The sequence below is a fragment of the Ornithodoros turicata genome, chromosome 9 (assembly GCF_037126465.1).
Source record: "Ornithodoros turicata isolate Travis chromosome 9, ASM3712646v1, whole genome shotgun sequence".
Taxonomy (NCBI): domain Eukaryota; kingdom Metazoa; phylum Arthropoda; class Arachnida; order Ixodida; family Argasidae; genus Ornithodoros; species Ornithodoros turicata.
The window spans coordinates 4,418,221-4,433,050 of record NC_088209.1 but is presented as its reverse complement, the minus strand read 5'-3'; the positions used below and the strand labels follow the sequence as shown (position 1 = coordinate 4,433,050).

Sequence of the window (14,830 nt, the reverse complement as noted above, 5' to 3'; positions counted from 1 at the left end):
CTCTGCTGGACGGGACTACCTCCTGATGATTTGACAAACGTACATGGTTAGCTGCACAACTGAACACACACTAGAGCTCCCAGGCGATAATGCAAAAGCTGGATATTTACCTGCTGGATGTGAAGCAACGGATGTGCGACACCTACAGGGGCAATAGGCGCACCCAGACTTCCACATACCTGTATAAACAGGGTCAAGCTCATCACACCACAAATGCTATAAACACCATGCTTACATCAGTTGAGAGTTGCTGCTCTCCCAGCCCTGGAATGCCCGGCAGCCCCACCACCTGCCAAATTTAACAACACTGTAACAACCGACATCAATACGTGCACTATGGCTGTTTACCTGTGGAAATGAGAGCTGTTGCCCTCCCAGTCCAGGGACGCTTATTGGCAGCACCACCACCTGCCAATTTCACAACGATGTCACAAACGACGTCATGCAAAACACGCATCATAGCTACCTACCTGCGGATTTACCTGCTGAGCTCGGACCGAGGGGTGTGTGACCGGAACAGCACCTTCTCTCAAGCGGACTCTTGACAGCGATGTTCTGTCGAAGTCCACGTTTCGAAAATGTGCCGAACAGACAGCGCTGTTCTTTGTTGGCGTCCAGTCCTGCCTCCCGATCGCGTTGACCCATTGCAATCGCAGACAGGGCTCTCGGGGAAAGCTAAATGGTACCGTCGAACGAACACGATACAGAAACGGAAACTATAAGCGGTGATGGAACACGCACGTAGTGAGAGTACTTACTGGTGGTAAGTTACGCCAGACTCCTTGCTGGCGCGCGTTGAACGATTATTGCAGCCAATATAGCAGCACACAACCATCGTCACAGGTAAAGGATTGCCACTCACACATGAAAACAGAAACTGCGGAAACGCATCCGTCCGTAGGAGAAGCGAAGCAGATGACAAAGCGCGATAAAAAAATCAAGGCATGCGATTGGACGATCGAGACCACGACAAGATGGCGGTTTTGCCAGAAGTGACCGCTTGGGGGAGGCTTCAAAAATGGCGGGTTTGTGTCACCCCTGTGGTCACCGTGCTCAGGGTGCTGCCTTGTTTCCGTCGTCGTCCTGCGTGTGTGTGTGTTTGTGTATTTCGTTTGTTTGTTTAGCTCTGTTTTCGTCATGTTACCCAGGGCGTCCTTGCTTGTGAGCGTGGAAGTGTCGTGACCCCCTGTCAGTGCGGTGCGTTGCTGTGCTTAACTCTGACCTCTTTTATTTCTGCATTTCAGCATATCAGATTATCGTAGAAATCACTAAGCACTAAATTGATTGTTCTGTTCAGCCCACGAAGATTCATCGTTACGTTGTGACTGTCTCTTGCTCTGATGAAATTTCACGAAATAGGAACATATCTAATGTATATATTTGTCCTTACAGTTACTGAGCATATTTGTCATTTGATATGATGCATTCAACATTGTTAAAATAAATGGCCACACTTTAGTGCCAGCACACTACGTCTGAACCATTCAGGATTTGTAGTTTAATGAGACCATGTACACAAAATACAGATGTTAAAATTAACCAAATATATCATAAAGAAGGAGGTGTTATATCAGTTTCACAAGTGGTATTCAAAGGATAGAGCAAACAGGAATGGGCCAAAGAAAACACATACAACAGCTGCAACATCAGCTACAAATAAGCCTGTGCTGTTATTTTGTTCAATAATTGCATTGTGCTTATTTCTTCAACTTCATATATTATTGAGGGAACACTTTTATGCAACTGGTTCGGGACCTGCACATTTTCCATGCTCATTCTTTACAAGCTTCTCTTTCAACTTCATACTGGCATTGTAAATTTCACTAGCATTATCATCGCACCATTACATGCCAAACCACCACGACTACCAATGCTTAAAAACTCCCCCCAGCTCATGCCATGCCATGCTAAAATACGGCTGCCAAGAGCACATCATGCACTAAACAAGTGTAGCAAGGCAGGGTAGGTCATACGAATTATGGTGTGTAGACAGCCAAAAGACGCGGACAGAAGAACAATAACACGGACGACTGCATCATGCACTACGCTCTGTGAAATCACTCCTTATCTAAGCTTTTAATTTAGGATTCCTGTTCAGAAAGAATTTGCGTTAGTGATGCAGTAAGTTATCGCTCCACCCTAACACAGATCACTCAACTTTGACTGTGAAATGACATAAGAGGCCTGTGTGATGCCATGAGAATGATAACTGCCACTGTATAATTGTGTAAACTTATTTTGTTAATTTTTATTTCACCACTTGCTTGCCATTTTTTTAGTTTTCCAGTCATGGAATAGTTCTCTGACTATTTTCCCAGTTTTCCATGCCTGACTGGATTGCAGACATCCTGAGATATACACGGTGATTCAAGCAACTGGGCATTCGAGGATTACATGTTTGTGACCTGCCTCGACTAATTCTCGTTCTTTACACCGATGATAAAGCTCTGAAAAATTATTGCGCAGGCTGCATTTCTGCACTGTGTGGTTATGCAGTTTGACTGTACAGCTTTGTATTGAGAGATTGTGCTATTTCTTGAGAAACGACACAGTGGAATATCAAAGCAAGGCACACCTAGAGGTGCTCATTCTAGCATGAAATCTCTGTAGTAGCACTGATCATTGTCTGCTTGCTTTCTGTATTGATCTATAGCAGACAGTGACATGAAGTTCACGATGGACAAATATGCACAATGCAAATAAGCTCACACAAAGAAAGAAATGCAACTTGAAATCACGTGCATCTTAGCTACAATGTGCTGTATTACTTTTATTAAAATTTACATGTTTGTATATCTTTCTTCCACAATTTCACTTATTTTTTGAACCACTTTGGTAGTTGTCACTTTGTAGAGGCGGACATATTCATCCAGTTGTGTCAACACAAATCTATGCAACTGGACAGTTTAATGTAGTGAGCATGATGTACTGCATCATCAAGGACAAAGTTTGGGATGTATAGGACATAACACTGAATATGTAGTAAAATAATACAGATGCCTCTGCATGACAAACCACCTAACTTCAGTAACGAGTGATGAACCTGCAGTCTTCAGGCAACTTCAGGAAATTAATACATGATGTATGGGGAAATGGTTCAAAAGATTTACCAGCACCCAAAGCAACAGTTTCACAAGTGCCGGCCAAATGCATTATGTTGGCGCCCAAGATAAGCATGTAATTATTTCGTTCCACTTTACTGAACTTTATGCTCCCCTAAGAAAATGAAAATGTGGGAGGAGAGGTGGGGTTCTGAAAAGAAACGGAAGTAGTGTGAATTTCCCGTTAAAAAGAAATGAAAAATTTTTCACACTTAACCACAAGATTTATGAACCTATGGTGAAGCAAGCTCTTACACAGACATGTTTTTCGTGTGTTACATGAAGGTCAGTTGTGTTGGGGATGGCATGGTATGTGATAGGCCTAAGCTAATGCCAGCCACATATTTGTATAGCAGTAAATTTTATTCACATGTGACTTTGAAGAACTGCTTACTTGAAACAAAATAAATAACCAGGTGTGACACATATACAATCTAATGTCACAGGCATTTGGTGCCAGTCATTCAGTGAAACTAGTTTGCACGAGATGCCACATATTCTCCTGGTGATGAAGAGGGGGAAGGAAGCTTTCCAGCGATAAATGTATGTCATAGTGTCGTGTATTGCAACAGCATTCAGGCATTGTTTCGAGTGACAGATCCATAGATGTTAAAACCATTTGTCGCTGATGACACATTCTTAGCTACATCCGAACTTTGTTACCGTAGTATTCCAATATTCTGTATACCCTTCACTCACTGCTTTAGGAGTGGAGTGCGAGTCAAGGCAGAGGAGAGCTGGTGTGAAATGGGAGTACCCATTCTGCGTAGTTATTGTACAGGACATGCCGTACGGGAAAAACTGTGGACCCTTAGCATGCACCTGAGTTGGTGTAAGGGGAACAATTTGTAACATAGTTGAATGTACAGTAAGGTATTACACATATGCATATTAGAAGTGGATATTGGTTTGGTTCACTATTTTTGAACTCAGCTATTCAGAACACGTTGAAGACAGGCACAACACCAAATTAGAGGCATTGTGGCATTCGTGATAAATACAAGCATGATAGCAATGTGCATGCGGGAGTATATTATAAATCATGTAGCATGATTCCATAGGAATGTGTTTTCCCATTCTTAAGATGTGCCTCTACAGGATAAGAGACTACACAACAAGAGTGCACTGATCACACTAGTGTAAAGCTGCAGTGTCGTCGAGCAATTTTTAACAGTCCTGCTCACAGAAATGATGCAGAACAGCATGCATACATTTTAGCTTGAAAGAAAAGCCTTGAGCTTCAGGAGACACAAAAGGGACTCTATTTTTCTGTTTAGTACTATATTCACACTCAACACCTGAGTACATGGATAAACTCTGTCGCCATATGACAGCTATCAACAACATAAAAGGAGATGCATAATGTAAAAACCCCGAGACTAGGAAACACGAAGGGACAGACACAACAGACTTCGTGTTGTGTCTGTCCCTTCGTGTTCCCTAGTCTCCGGGGGGTTTTACATTATGCATCATCTTCACCAGCTCGCTTGCTTCCTAGCCATTCTTTCATTATAAAAGGAGAGATAGTGTAACATGGGTGCATGTTTACCCTGCTTTACTATTGTCATCAATATCCACATTGAACACGTGCACACAGAAGTTAACTATGCAGCCATATGGCAGCTGTCTATAACATAAAAGAACAATAGCTACTGTTAACATGGGACCGTGCTCTTTTCACGTTCTCGTGTGCTCAGTGTATATACAAACAGCTGCACTGGCAGGACAAATCTGTACCCATGCTAACAGAAGCTAACTTTCTTTTAAGTAGTTGACAACAGTCACGTGGCCATGTACAATATTTCCATGCACTCATGCTACAGTTATGACAGAACCACATTTCCATTTTGATGTTGCATGTACCAGCTGGCTACTATTATAATTGTCAAAACCATCTATTGATAAGTCTGTACCCTATGTTTTGTTAAATCTATCTGGAAGGTGTTATTATCAGTAATTGCAGTTGATCTAATTTTCAACTTCAAGTGCAATGCAATAATGAGCAAAAGAGCTTAAAGTTTCTGTACACATTGCCATTGATTTCTACGCAATTCAGCTCTTTTCCAGTAAACCTCAGACATATTAGTGGAGTCAGCATGTGGAATGTAGCAAGGAGTTTTTTCCTTGTGAACCGTTGCTTACTTATGCTTTCACGTGACCTCACCATCTAATTGAGCAGGGTATCGAGAGTGCATGCCTCTATGAAAAAAGTCATCCTTGTGGAACTACGTAATAGCCTTTATTGTCTAAATATAAACAAAAATCTCACGAATACAAAGTTGTTGTGACGAATGAGTCCACAACAGAGATTTTTTAAGAAATGATCTCCAGAATATGTGCTTATACAATGCACAAAAACAGTCATTGATTGGTTATGGTTATGTACCTGCAATAGTTAACCTAAAGTAATGATGCATCCAAAAGGTCTCCAGCCACCTTTAGCACACTGCTGTGTAGTGTCTTTTGCAGAAACAGCCCTACAAAAGCAGATCTACTGTTACCATACAATAAATCAAAATAGAAGTAAGCAGCTGTCTTTTTGAATGTTTTCGAATGTAGCAGTTGTAACACAATACCTGAATAACTTTTTTTCATTGGTCTCCTCTGCTGTGGCATGCTGAAATAAGTAAAACACACATTTCAGTTTCATCTATGTGAATTACAAATCTATTACATGTGAATCCAGGGAAAATGGGGACCTCGTTCGGTTTTGCTCCAGTATTTTCATAACCTGGGAAAGCAAAATCTGCTCAAATTCCGTGTTCAGTGTAGTGCAACAACATGCATATTTCCATGCCTAGATAGTATCCACACAACAGCCGCAAGACGCTAATGCACTTTACGATCAGTTCTATTGCACGGTTAAAGGTCTCTGGAGATAAGACACGCTGCAAAGAGATGAGAGATACTGGGACGGTTAATAAACATGCGAGTGGGTAACGCCCCTCAATTTCTCCATTGGGGCTTGCAACAACCATCTAGCATGTTATTGCTCTTACTGTACAATGAGAGGGGTGCTTGCAGTGTGTATCACAGGAGATGACACTCATAATAAGCGCCAGCACAAACAGCACTACGCTTTGTTTTTGAAGATGCACATTGAAGTTCGGCCATCCGCACGCTCTGTCGGTCCATTGGATTGGTATCTGGATTTTGTCCAGTGGCACATGTCGATGTCACTCACTTTGACCACACTTCGACGGTGCTTTTACGTTTACCATGCAAGAGCTTGCAATAGCGCCTTCGAAAAACAACTGCTGCATTTCGTGATCCCGGTCAAGCGTTACGCCACTTTGCTTTACTAACCGCGCATTTAAACCGATTCTGCTTAACTTTTACCAGTTAGACTTCGAATTAGTGAAACATCACCTACCACAACCACTCTACGATAGTTTTTTCAGCACACGTTCACAGTTACAACGTACTTAGGCCGACGTTAAACTAGCCCCTCCCCTAGTTTAAAACACGTCCCATTCAAATACATGGGTCTTAAACCACCGGTTTAAGTAGCTTGGGTGGATGATCGAAATAGAATATTTGAAGGGAATATTCGTCCCATTGCGATCAAATCCATCTCCTGGGCGCTTCTAGCAACTATATCAATCAAAACTTACCGAAGATTTGATGAAAAATTCTTCGTGAACCGGGGATTAGGCCTACCGGCCACAACCGCTTCTGGCAGACTCTGGCGAAATGCGCATGCGCCGTGCAGGAAGCTCGCTATGTGCGGTGCCATTGGCTTCACAGCAGCAGGTTGTAGGGCATGTGGTGGTGATCCAGGATTGGCGAACGAATGTCTCACGTGATCGATTTAAACTCTACGTCACTAAACCAATGGTTTAAGTGAGTTGGTGAATACGGGTATAGATGTTTAAAAAGTTCAGAAGAAGTATTTGATTTTGTTTTGACATTATGAGCGTGTTCCCGAAGCCTATCGTTTAGGCAACGGCCACTCTGGCCAATGTAGGAACCCCCACACCGAAGGGGTGTACGGTACACGCACGTCTTTTTGCAGTCTACGAACTTTTTTGTGTGGGATGTGGTGCATCGCTGGCTGTGACCAGATTTCATGAAGGGTGTGAGGGTGGACAGCTTGTTGTGAATAGAGTAGGCTACTCTGATTCCTTGCGAGGTTGCGAATTTTCCTAAGACATGTGAAATACCGTGGTAAAACGGTAGAACCACGCGGCACTGAACCTGGTAGCCTAGAACCAGTAGCCTACTGAACCGCGGCGTGCACACTTTCTTTTTACCCTGTCTCCCTTGCACTTTGTGTATTAAAGCTGCATTGCTGGTTTGTGAGTCTATCTGTTCATCTCGTCCTGTGTTCGTCCTGTGCTTTCCCCTCAAGCTCAAGGCAATGTTAGCATCAATACAAACCAAATTCACTTTATTTTCCAGTGTCACGTTATCTCTGTATGGAATGAGAAAAAATACAGCCACATACAAAACGAATGTAGACCGTTTTAAAGGTACTTTGCCGCGGTTATCCAACATTCCAGCATTGGAACGGCTGGAACGGGAACACGGGCGGATGAGCACGAAAAAGAAACACATGCGCACACAACAAGCACTTTTCCTCTTGAGTAGTCAGTTGTCTAGTAGTCGATATCACAGCGTAAAGTTCGGTGTCGATAGAGTCTTGAACGGAACGCAAACTCCGTTCACTCAAATAATAATTGAGCAGGGAGCTATGCACTGTGACTCTTCACTGTGGATTAGCAGCTGCTTCATCCACACGTAAGTCTAAGCAGACACACGGAGAGCCGAGAACACCTGCTGACGAAATATTCAGATCAGAACTCGAGCCAAGCAGTTCAGGTTTCAGACTTACGTGCTGTAATTCACTGTGCTTCAAAGTTGCCCTGTCGCGCGATTTAAGGGACCTGCAAAGTTTAATGAAGGCAAACATTTAGATATAGTGATGGGAGACGCGTTATATATTGCAGCTCAGGAAATATGTTAACGATAAGACATCATGCCCGATTCCCGCGTCGGTCCCTCCAACCCTGCAACAAAGAACAAGATTTGAAAATAAGTGCGGTACGAAAAAAAAGAAAAAGAAGAAGAAGAACACCATTCAGCGGCGTAGAATTCCGCACTCACTTGTGCCCTTGGGTTATTTCCGTATGTCGTTTGGCACAGCAGCAATCACGAGGACCTGCAAGTTTGCAACGAAGAATGAAAACTGCTTCTGCCCACACAAAAGGCGAAGCAAACGAATCTTTCGAAGCATTTATTTTCAACGCACAGTCTGAACAGCAAGCAATGTAAAAATGTGGACATATGCGTGCGTTCATGACATAAAGCTCGAGTGACGTGCTAACAAACTACCCGTATGTTCTGTGTGTTCATCAGTCTTCTGGGATTGACTGGGGTCCCCTTATTTTATACGTGCTATATGGTATCACAGAACGTTTTTCATCAGTTTTCATCATCAAGTTCATCGTTTCCTTCGACGCCTCAATACTCCTCGTCACCTGACTCGACGTCATATCTGGAGGTACTTTGGCACCATTGTCTACAGCGAACGGTGGTTCGTGAATAACCAGTGCTTCTGCAAGGAGTGTCTCCGTAAGGCAACAGCCACAGAGCACCGGACAATTTTGTTTGCAGTGAATGCTGCCCTCTCCCGGTTTATTTCAAACAACGGTATCTGTCTTTGTGGAATTTGCATGATACACTGTAAAAAAAATAATAAAATAATACTTGCGTTATTTTACTGCACAAGTGACTGCTAACTCTGTTTCCGGCATATGTGCCGTGACCCATATGCTGCACAAAATGTGTTCGTAGAACACAGTTCTGCTACACAGGACACACATAGACGCAATAAACATGGATAATGTAACTGGCGCAGTGTTGTGTCGTCCAGTGATGCGTGCTCGTAATCTGCATTGGCGGGAATTATTTATCATTCATATGACAGCTCTTAGATACCAATATACATATTTTTTATGCAGAATGTTATTCGCAGTGTGGACTATCGGCGATAAGCACCTAAAAAGTGATTGTCTGTCTGTGCGCGTGAAGCGCGCAATACTACGCGCAACCGTTTTGCCAGAGAGGGACATGGAGTGTCGCTTTTTGTACGCTCCTTTCAATTCTCGCAGTTTTTTGCAAGGAATTTGTTCTGAAGATTACATTGGCACAAAGGCGTTTATCTTGCAGCGACAAGTGTAGTCTGTTACGGCCACACTCTTAAAAATGAAGTTCTTTTGCCCCCTTTTATAGAACCTTTTTGCCCCTCCACCCAGTGCTTCTGCTGGGTGATGACAGCTTTGTTCCTTTTGAGAACGTGTATAGGTTTTTTAAAGATACTGGGTTTTTAAAACATCTGTGATTTTAAATACTAATGCAACAGTTACTCGAATTTTAGTCCTGCACATGTACTTTTTAACTAACTAGTGTTCAGTGGTATTTGGCGCATTATGGCCTTTGTAGCTGATGCGCCAATAAAACCCGAATCAAAAATGAAGTTCACCGCATAGCACGCTCCTAGCCAAACATCGTTATCTGCCCTGATTTATTGAAAATGGGAGGCGTGCGCCTTTTCTGTGACAATAAATTACGAACAACATAAGTGTCACAAAAAAAGGCGTACGCCTCCCCTTCTTAACAAATCAGGGCAGATAACTATCATTAAAGATGATGGTGGGCTAGGGGCGTGATATGCGGTGAAGATCATTTTAAGAGAGTATACAGCGTTCTGTGTTGACGTGTGCTATCCGGTATAGCTGGTGGTATACGGCCGTAATAAGGGGAAATATAAGCATAAAAACACTACGCATAAAGCAGCAGTCAGTAGCTTGCTTCTAAAATAGCCGTCAAAAAACTATCAAATTCTTGACCTTTACTATTCGTCAAAAGCGCAAAGTCGAAGCCCATGACACATAGAATGAAGGGAAAGAATTTGATCGTTTTTTGACGCTTCCTATCTGTTGTTATTTCTTTTTTTTTTTTTTCTGAGAGTGTAGGGCTTCCATGTGACATTTTGACGGTTTTTCGGTGAGGGACTTTCGCTACACCGTCGTCTGCTTTGCTGCACGTTTGGTCAAATTGCGTGCAAAGTATGGCGTTTGCGCCGTTGTGAAAATTGCCGGCCATATGATACACACACACCAATGTCTCGGTTTGTATGCCGCTGCATGCGAAAGTCCCTTTAATGTAGGGCGCCAACGTTTGGGATGGCTCCTGGTCTTGTTGACATCGGAATTACTCATAGCGCTTTTCACCTCCCAAAGCACTGTAGTGCTTAAAGAGGAAGTGACCACGAGACCAGGCACAATGCGTTGCTGCTGTTGTACACGTTAGAGTTGCCGGGATGAAGCAGTCTCTGAGGTCGGCGCAGTGTGCGTTTCTCGTTAGTATTTGACAATTCGCTTTAGGACAAAAATCTGCTGGAACGGTAACCCCCGACACCGGATCGTCCCGCTAAAATCACCTATGCCGCACTGTGAAACCTTGACGGGCGGTCACTCCATGCTCTCCTTCATGTGTATAATACGTCTTGGCAACAAGGATCTTTACCACTACCTGCAAGGAGGCATTGGTTGTTCCTATCTTGAAACCAGGCAAGCCCCCAAATGCCCTATCCTCCTTTCGCCCTGTGAGCCTGACAAGCTGTATGGGAAAACTGATGGAGAGAATGGTTTTGCATCGCCTCGACTGGTGGCTAAAGATAAAGGTAACCAGAGCGCAGCCTCGCGGCGGCGAAAGCTTCGAGCAATTTGGGGCGAAGTTCAGTCAGTCCTCCTAAGGTACTCGCGGAGTATGTACCACTGCGCCCATACACCATGTTGCAAGCCCATTGGCCTAGACTGTGCGCACGCCCCGATTGGTCGAGAATGTTTTGAAATCGCATTTTGTACGCGCGCATGTGCGTGTAGCGTCTCGGCCCCGTTTCAGCCAGTTCAGCATAGTATCGAAATAGCACCGCCGGCATGTCGTCCTCCTGTGTGTCAATCAATAGAACATTTGCAGAAATATGTTCGCGGGGTACTCGTGCGTCATTGTGAGTCTGCGCGTATTGTGCTGTTCCTAGACACAACTATTATCCCACGAACAATCGATCAACTGCGGTGCCGGAATGCTTCATGAGTTGGAGCGTGAAGAACAAGTTCGAGCGCCGTTGGATTTCGAGGACTGTCAACAAAGACAGGATTACGTGCTAAGTAGTAAGTACTGACCACGTTTATCCGGAAACGCACATCTTCGTCTGGACGCCATTAATTAGCAATTAGAGCTAATTGGGACCCCCCACATTAATTAGCACCCTCCAGGGAGCCATCAGACTAATTGGGGAATGTCTATCTCGCGTCCAGACCAGTTGTGCGTTGCCGGATAATCGTGGTCATAAAAAATAAAAAATAGGCAGAAAATAAAATAAAAAGGTAAAAATAGAGTGGAGAGAAACAATTTATTTGAAAATCAACGATGCCGCGGCGAAGAAGCCGCTCCGCAACACCCGAGTGACCAGCGTCCGCCATGTTGGTAGTTTGCACCCAGCAGTTGCAGAGATCGACGACAGGTGGCCACTTAGTTGCAAGGCATCACACCAGATGGCGCCACCATCATAGCTCTAGACGAGAAAGACAGAACAAGATACTAGCGGCAGGTAAAAATGGTAGCACTGCTGAACAAGTCTAGGCATGCGAGAGAAAAGGTCTAACCGCTACTGCTAAACAGAAAACAGTACACATCGGGGAAAAAGGCTTACGGGGACGATCGCTTAGGCCTAACCACAACACTACGCAGCTAACACAAGGCGGGAACCTCACATCGCTAAACATGCGTCAACAGGCTTGCTCACCGCAAAACAAGTCTAAACATACGAGGAAAAAGGCTTACGGGGGGGCGATCGCTTAGGCCTAACCTCAACACTACGCAGCTAACACAAGGCGGGAACCACACATCGCTAAACATGCGTCAACAGGCTTGGACACCGCAAAACAAGTCTAAACATGCGAGAAAAGGCTTAGCACGAGCGCGGTCACCGCTAAACACGGCAAACATACGAGAAAAGGAGCGCGTCAAATCACTCACCTTTTCCCCCGCGGCAACTTCCAGGCAGAAACTGTGCGAGCGCGGAGAACACACGTCTGCTCTCTACGAGAGCCAGCCAGAAACTGAGCGAGCGCGCGGAGCGCACGTCCGTCTTCCGCGACAGTCCGAGAGAAACTGAGTGAGGCGACGCGCCGCGGCAGTTATGGATGCGCGCGCGCCCTCTGCTCCACCCGTCCGCGCATGCGCGCGCGCGCTGCTAGCTCCCTCTGCTCCGGCCGCGGGTGTTTTCGGTTTCGGCTCTCTGCTGCGCGCGCGCGCGCGCTCCTAGCCGCGACGGGTGGCTTCTGAGTTTCACTTTCGTTTCTTTGCGCGCGCGTTTATCTCTATAAAGGCAGCGCGCACCGCGCTCGCGTCATCATTCTGACCGATACGTGGAAAACGCCATGTGTGGTTTATTCTCCTGCGCTTCTCGTCGTCGCAAGGAAAAGACAAAAAACGAAGAACTTCGCGAATTTATACGCGGCATCGTGGAGGAAGCCTTTCAAGTCCACCGTCTGGAATGGTTGCAAGCACGTCAAGAAATGTGTCAGGACAAGATGAAGACGCTCGACCGCATCTTAGCGGCGGACAGACTGGCGAAAAAGAAGTCCAACTTTAGCCTGGACAATCTGTATTGGGAACGCAGTTCCGATGTAGAGGACGACGACGAGGATGTGTAAATAAAAGCGATGCATTTCTCTTCGAGTCTCAGTCTCTTCTTTTTCTTCGTGCAACGTGTACGCACGCAACATGTCTTCCCCCGAACCTTTTCGTTTCCGTCATCCCTTTCGCTGTATCTTAAGCGGCCCCTCCATGTGCGGCAAATCTACTTTCATTGCTAACGTGTTGAGGAACCTGAACGACGTGGTAGACAAGCCTCCGTCACAAATATTCTACGTGCAGAAATATGCTTCGCCGAGCATGCAGGACGAATTCGGGGACTCCGTAAAATTTACCAAGGAGCTACTGCGAGAGTGGGACACGTCGCGCGCTACGCTGATCATCGTCGACGATCACATGACCGACGCCGGTTCCTTGAAGGAGGTGACCGATCTTTTCATTCGGGGTTCTCACCACGCCAACGCGTCGATCTTCTTACTCGTTCAAAACATCTTTTTCGACAGTAGCCATTTTAGAACAATATCCTACAACGCCAGTTACGTCGTCCTGTGGCGCACCGTGCGCAGCGTGCACCAGATGGAACATTTCGGCCAACAGCTATTTGGCAGAAAAAGATTGGAGTATTTTCTGGACGCATATAAACAAGCGATGTCGTCGCCCCACGCATATTTACTCGTGGATCTCCACAACTATACGCACGAGGATCACAGGTTGCGTAGCAATACCTTTCCGGGAGAACGTCAATATATCTACGCTCCGAAATGAATCTCCGCCCTCACCTCACTTTACTCAAAGTACTCTCCACTCTACCCCCTCCACGCCGATGAAACCTCCCAAATTGAGCGAACGCGAAGCCACCTTCATCTTATTGGAGCACGCCGCACCCGTCGCTTTCGGCGACATCACTCTGAATTCGGAAACCACGTCCCTACGGAACACACTCAACAAGTATTTCCAGACGCACAAGCTGGACGCCTCGCTAGAATTCGCGGATAACTTCTACTCTCTGAAAACACCGAAAGGGTTGCACGTACCGGAACCCTTTGTCAAGCTGCTACATCTCACACCCGTCGAGGGACACGAAGAAACGCTACGCGTCTCTCTCCCCGTAGCGCGTCAATTTTCTTTCACGATCAAGACGAAAATTCCTCGATCTTTGCAAGTACATCTGCCTCCCGGCTATTATGCGACGCCACAAGCACTTCTAAATGCGATTAACCAGCGCGTAGGCGAACGCGCGCGCTTCAGCTTCGACGGAACCGAACAGAAATGTAAAATTCGACTTTCCGAGGGCACCTCCACCCTAAGACTTTCCGAGTACCTGGCCGTGCTTTTGGGCTTCGAATCGCGTACCGTGTTTACGGGGGAGGATGCCACGAGCTCCGTCGAGGTACTCCTGGAACCCCCGTTTCACAACATAATCGTCTACACGGATATCGTGGAACCCACGTACGTGGGGAGCGGGAAAAAACCTATATTAAAAATACTACCCTTTTATTACGAGAAAGACAAGCACGTCGTCACCTACACGTTAGATAACATCCAGTATTTTAACCTGTCTCAATTCGAAATTCCTTCAGTGACGATCGTTCTCGCGGACGAAACGGGAAGACGTTTGCCGTTGCGGTCCAAAGGCAGAACCAATCTAACGTTGCATTTCAAATATGTACCGTAATTCCCCCAAAATAATTCCCGTGTACACGGGACCCCTTTTCCAACGAGGGGGCGGTGTGTTGAGCAACATATCCAAGTTTATCGTTCCCATCTGGTAGCAAATAAAACCGATCGCCAAGAGAACGTTGAAGCGCTTGGCGCGGAATTTGGCCGATGGCGAAGGAATATCGCGCGCAGTAAAAAAGACAGCCATAGCAACGGGGAGAGACGTGCTGGATTCCATGTAGGGCTCTGGAAACAACAACAATGGAAAGAAACGCCGCAAAAGACAACAAAAGGCGCCGACACACGACGCACCTGCAGATATCTTTGGTACGCCGTGAAGGTCACACATCCGCTGCGCGCGCTCCGTCATGACGTCAATGAAAGGAAAAATACAGACGCCGATC

At 45.5% G+C, this 14,830-nt stretch overlaps 2 long non-coding RNA genes across 2 annotated transcripts; both read right to left on the bottom strand.

Annotated features, from left to right (window-relative positions):
• Positions 1-232: 232 nt before the first annotated feature.
• Positions 233-617, bottom strand: LOC135369340 (uncharacterized). Its single transcript, XR_010415084.1, has 3 exons — positions 471-617; positions 349-408; positions 233-289 (listed from the first exon to the last, which is right to left on the bottom strand). It is a non-coding gene; the product is annotated as an uncharacterized LOC135369340 (long non-coding RNA).
• A 7,100-nt stretch (positions 618-7,717) lies between these two features.
• Positions 7,718-10,836, bottom strand: LOC135369214 (uncharacterized). The gene is made up of 4 exons (XR_010414978.1): positions 10,638-10,836; positions 8,208-8,262; positions 7,936-8,110; positions 7,718-7,877 (listed from the first exon to the last, which is right to left on the bottom strand). It is a non-coding gene; the product is annotated as an uncharacterized LOC135369214 (long non-coding RNA).
• Between the last annotated feature and the right edge of the window lie 3,994 nt (positions 10,837-14,830).